This window comes from Hordeum vulgare, chromosome 7H (genome assembly GCF_904849725.1).
Source record: "Hordeum vulgare subsp. vulgare chromosome 7H, MorexV3_pseudomolecules_assembly, whole genome shotgun sequence".
In the NCBI taxonomy this organism is placed as follows: domain Eukaryota; kingdom Viridiplantae; phylum Streptophyta; class Magnoliopsida; order Poales; family Poaceae; genus Hordeum; species Hordeum vulgare.
Window position 1 is genome coordinate 626,881,412 of NC_058524.1, and position 6,000 is coordinate 626,887,411.

Consider the following 6,000-nt stretch of genomic DNA (forward strand, 5'->3'; position numbering starts at 1 on the left):
ATAACCATTTTATTATTGCCTCTAGGGCATATTTCCAACAGTCTCCCACTTGCACTAGAGTCAATAATCTAGTTACATTGTGATGTATCAAACACCCATAGCATTATGGTGTTGATCATGTTTTGCTCGTGGAAGAGGTTTAGTCAACGGGTCTGCAATATTCAGATCCGTGTGTACTTTACAAATATCTATCACTCCACTCTGGACATGGTCCTGGATGGAGTTGTAGCGGCGCTTGATGTGCTTCGTCTTCCGGTGAAACCTGGGCTCCTTGGCTATGGCAATGGCTCCAGTGTTATCACAGAAGAGTGTCATAGGACCCGACGCGCTTGGAACCACTCCAAGGTCGGTGATGAGCTCCTTCATCCAAATTCCTTCATGAGCCGCTTCTGAAGCAGCTATGTACTCCGCTTCACATGTAGATGCTGCCACGACTTCTTGCTTGCTGCTGCACCAACTCACTGCCCCACCATTCAACACATATACGTATCCGGTCTGAGACTTAGAGTCATCCGGATCTGTGTCGAAGCTAGCGTCGACGTAACCCTTTACGACGAGCTCTTCGTCACCTCCATAAACGAGAAACATTTCCTTAGTCCTTTACAGGTACTTAAGGATATTCTTGACCGCTGTCCAGTGTTCCGTACCGGGATCACTTTGGTACCTCCCTACCAAACTTATGGCAAGGTTTATATCAGGTCTGGTACACAGCATGTCATACATTAGAGAGCCCACGGCTGAAGCGTAGGGGACAGAACTCATCTTCTCTCTATCTGCTGCCGTGGTCGGCGACTGAGTCTTACTCAATCTCATACCTTGCAAAACTGGCAAGAACCCTTTCTTTGAGTTTTCCATATTGAACTTCTTCAATATCTTGTCAAGGTATGTACTTTGCGAAAGACCTATGAGGCGTCTCGATCTATCTCTATAGATCTTGATGCCTAATATGTATGCAGCTTCTCCAAGGTCCTTCATTGAAAAACTCTTGTTCAAATAGGCCTTTATGCTCTCCAACATCTCTATATTATTCCCCATCAATAATATGTCATCTACATATAGTACGAGGAAAGCTACAGAGCTCCCACTCACTTTCTTGTACAGACAGGCTTCTCCGTAAACCTGTATGAACCCAAACGCTTTAATCACCTCATTAAAGCGAATGTTCGAACTCCGAGATGCTTGCACCAGCCCATAGATGGAGCGCTGGAGCTTGCACACTTTGTTAGCACCCTTAGGGTCGACAAAACCTTCTGGTTGCATCATATACAACTCTTCCTTAAGGTTCCCGTTAAGGAACGCTGTTTTGACGTCCATTTGCCAAATTTCATAATCATAAAAGGCGGCAATTGCTAACATGATTCGGACTGATTTCAGCTTTGCTACGGGAGAGAAAGTCTCTTCGTAGTCAACTCCTTGAATTTGTCGAAAACCCTTTGCGACAAGTCGAGCTTTGTAAACGGTTACATTACCGTTTGCATCAGTCTTGTTCTTGAAGATCCATTTATTTTCTATGGCTCGCCGGTCATCGGGCAAGTCCACCAAAGTCCATACTTTGTTCCCATACATGGATCCTATCTCGGATTTCATGGCCTCAAGCCATTTGTTGGAATCCGGGCCCGCCATCGCTTCTTCATAGTTCGAAGGTTCACCGTTGTCTAACAACATGATTTCCATCACAGGGTTGCCGTACCACTCTGGTGCGGAGTGTACCCTTGTGGACCTTCGAGGTTCAGTAGTAACTTGATCCGAAGCTTCATGATCATCATCATTAACTTCCTCTTCAGTCGGTGTAGGCGCCACAGGAACAACTTCCTGCGCTGCGCTACTTTCCTGTTCGAGAGGGGGTGTAATTACCTCATCAAGTTCTACCTTCCTCCCACTTACTTCTTTCGAGAGAAACTCTTTCTCTAGAAAGGATCCGTTCTTGGCAACAAAGGTTTTACCTTCGGATCTAAGATAGAAGGTATACCCAATAGTTTCCTTAGGGTATCCTATGAATACGCATTTCTCCGCTTTGGGTTCGAGCTTTTCTGGTTGAAGTTTCTTCACATAAGCATCGCAACCCCAAACTTTAAGAAACGACAACTTAGGTTTCTTGCCAAACCATAGTTCATACGGTGTCGTCTCAACGGATTTAGACGGTGCCCTATTTAAAGTGAATGCTGCAGTTTCTAATGCGTATCCCCAAAATGATAGCGGTAAGTCGGTGAGAGACATCATAGATCGCACCATATCTAATAAAGTGCGATTACGACGTTCAGACACTCCGTTGCGCTGCGGTGTGCCAGGCGGCGTCAGTTGTGAAACGATTCCACACTTTCTTAGGTGTGTGCCAAACTCGTGACTCAAATATTCTCCTCCACGATCAGATCGTAGACATTTAATTTTTCTGTCACGTTGATTCTCAACCTCACTCTGAAATTCCTTGAACTTTTCAAACGTCTCAGATCTGTGCTTCATCAAGTAGATATATCCATACCTACTCAAATCATCGGTGAGAGTGAGAACATAACGATAACCACCGCGAGCTTCAACATTCATTGGACCACACACATCAGTATGTATTATTTCCAGTAAGTCGGTTGCTCTCTCCATTATTCCTGAGAATGGAGTCTGAGTCATCTTGCCCATGAGGCACGGTTCGCATGTGTCAAATGATTCAAAGTCAAGAGACTCTAACAGTCCATCAGTATGGAGCTTCTTCACGCGCTTAACGCCGATATGACCAAGGCGGCAGTGCCACAAGTATGTGGGACTATCATTATCAACTTTGCATCTTTTGGTACTCACACTATGAATATGTGTAACATCACGATCGAGATCATCAAGAATAAACCATTCACCAGCGGAGCATGACCATAAAACATATCACTCATATAAATAGAACAACCATTATTCTCTGACTTAAATGAGTAGCCGTCTCGCATTAAGCAAGACCCTGATACAATGTTCATGCTTAAAGCTGGTACTAAATAACAATTATTAAGGTTTAAAACTAATCCCGGCGGTAGATGTAGAGACAGCGTGCCGACGGCGATCACATCGACCTTTGAACCATTCCCGACGCGCATCGTCACCTCGTCCTTGGCCAGTCTCCGCTTATTCCGCAGTTCCTGCTGTGAGTTGCAAATGTGAGCAACAGCACCGGTATCAAATACCCAGGAGCTACTATGAGCGCTGGTAAGGTACACATCAATAACATGTATATCACATATACCTTTAACGTTGCCGGCCTTCTTGTCCGCTAAGTATTTGGGGCAGTTCCGCTTCCAGTGACCTTTTCCCTTGCAATAGAAGCACTCAGTCTCAGGCTTGGGTCCGTTCTTTTTCTTCTTCCCGGCATCTGGCTTACCGGGCGCGGCAACAGCTTTGCCGTCTTTCTTGAAGTTCTTCTTACCCCTGCCTTTCTTGAAACTAGTGGTCTTGTTGACCATCAACACTTGATGCTCCTTCTTGATTTCTACTTCTGCAGACTTGAGCATCGAGTACAACTCGGGAATGGTTTTCTCCATCCCTTGCATGTTGTAGTTAAGCACAAAGCCTTTGTAGCTTGGTGGGAGAGACTGGAGGATTCTGTCAATGATAGCATCATCCGGAAGTTCGACTCCAAGTGAAGTCAGACGACCGTGTAACCCAGACATTTTGAGTATGTGCTCACTGACAGAACTGTTCTCCTCCATCTTACAGCTGAAGAACTTGTCGGAGACTTCATATCTCTCGACACGTGCATGAGCTTGAAAGACTAGCTTCAGCTCCTGGAACATCTCATATGCCCCGTGTTGCTCAAAACGCCTTTGGAGCCCCGTTTCTAAACTGTATAACATGCCACACCTGACCAGAGAGTAGTCATCACTCCGCGCTTGCCAGACGTTCAGAATGTCCTGGGCTGCTGCGGGAGCGGGAGGGTCACCTAGCGGCGCATTAAGGACATAAGCCTTTTTAGCTGCTTCAAGGATGAGCTTCAAGTTGCGAACCCAGTCCGCATAGTTGCTACCATCATCTTTCAGCTTGTTTTTCTCTAGGAATGCGTTGAAGTTGAGGTTGACGTTGGACATCTACAATATTTATAAAGACAACTTTTAGACTAAGTTCATGACAATTAAGTTCATTTAATCAAATTAAGTATGAACTCCCACTTAAATCGACATCCCTCTAGTCATCTAAGTGATACATGATCCATGTTGACTAACTCGTGTCCGATCATCACGTGAGACGGACTAGTCACCATGGTGAGCAACTTCATGCTGATCGTATTCAACCATACGACTCATGTTCGACCTTTCGGTCTCTTGTATTCGAGGTCATGTCTGTACATGCTAAGCTCGTCGAGTCAACCTAGGTGTTTTGCGTGTGTAAATCTGGCTTACACCCGTTGTATGCGAACGTTAGAATCTATCACACCCGATCATCACGTGGTGCTTCGAAACAACGAACCTTCGCAACGGTGCACACTTAGGGGAATACGTTCTGGAAATTTTAAGAGGGATCATCTTATTATGCTACCGTCGTTTTAAGCAATAAGATGTAAAACATGATAAACATCACAATGCAATCATATAGTGACATGATATGGCCATTATCATCTTTGCTCTTTCGATCTCCATCTTCAGGCATCGCATGATCATCATCGTCACCGGCGTAACACCATGATCTCCATCATCGTGTCTTAGTGAAGTCGTCACGCCAACTACTACTATGGCTAACCGTTAGCAATGAAGTAAAAGTAGTAAGCACATGGCGTTGCATCTCATACAATAAATTAAGACAACTCCTATGGCTCCTGCCGGTTGTCATACTCATCGACATGCAAGTCGTGAAACCTATTACAATAACATGATCATCTCATACATCATACATGCAACATCACAACTTTGGCCATATCACATCACATGTCAAACCCTGCAAAAACAAGTTAGACGTCCTCTAATTGTTGTTGCAAGTTTTACGTGGCTGATTTGGGTTTCTAGCAAGAACGCCTTCTTACCTACGTGACAGCCACAAAGATGATATGCCAAAGCTATTTACCCTTCATAAGGACCCTTTTCATCAAATCCAATCCGACTAGAGTAGGAGAGACAGACACCCGCTAGCCACCTTTATGCACGACGTGCATGTCTGTCGGTGGAACCAGTCTCACGTAAGCGTACGTGTAAGGTCGGTCCGGGCCGCTTCATCCCACAATACCGCCGGAAAAGAATAATAATAGTAACGGCAAGCAAATTGACAAACCATTGCCCACAACTTTTGTGTTCTACTCGTGCATAGAATCTACGCATAGAAAACCTGGCTCGGATGCCACTGTTGGGTAACGTAGCATAAATTCAAAATTTTCCTACGCATGTTCAGATCTTCCTATGGAGAGACCAGCAACGAGAGAGGGGTAAGAGCATCTTCGTACCTTTGAAGATCGCTAAGCGGAAGCGTTGCTAGAACGCGGTTGATGGAGTCGTACGCGCGGCGATTCCGATCTAGTGCCGAACAACGGCACCTCCGCGTTCAACACACGTGCAGCCCGGTGACGTCTCCCGCACCTTGATCCAGCAAGGAGGAGGGAGAGGTTGGGGAAGAAGTCCAGCAACACGACGACGTGGTGTCGGTGGAGAGACGAGGTCTCCCGGCAGGGCTTCGCCAAGCGCCGGCAGAGAGGAGGAGGGAGAGGAGCAGGGCTGCGCCGAGAGAGAGATGAAACCGTGTGTCAAACAGCCCCGAACCCTCATCTATATATAGGGGGAGAGGGAGGGGGCGCAGCCCTTAGGGTTCCCACCCCCAAGGGGTGCGGCAGCCCCAGATGGGAGAGGGGCCGGCGGCCAGGGCAGGGAGGAGGGGTGGCGCACCCCTCTGGTGGGCCTTAGGCCCACCTATGCTAGGGTTCCCCCCTTCCCCCCTTTCTCTGGTGCGCATGGGCTGGGTGGGGGGCGCAGCAGCCCACTTAGGGGCTGGTTCCCTTCCCCACTTAGCCCATCTAGCCTCCCGGGGTCGTTGCCCCCCTTCAGTGGTCCC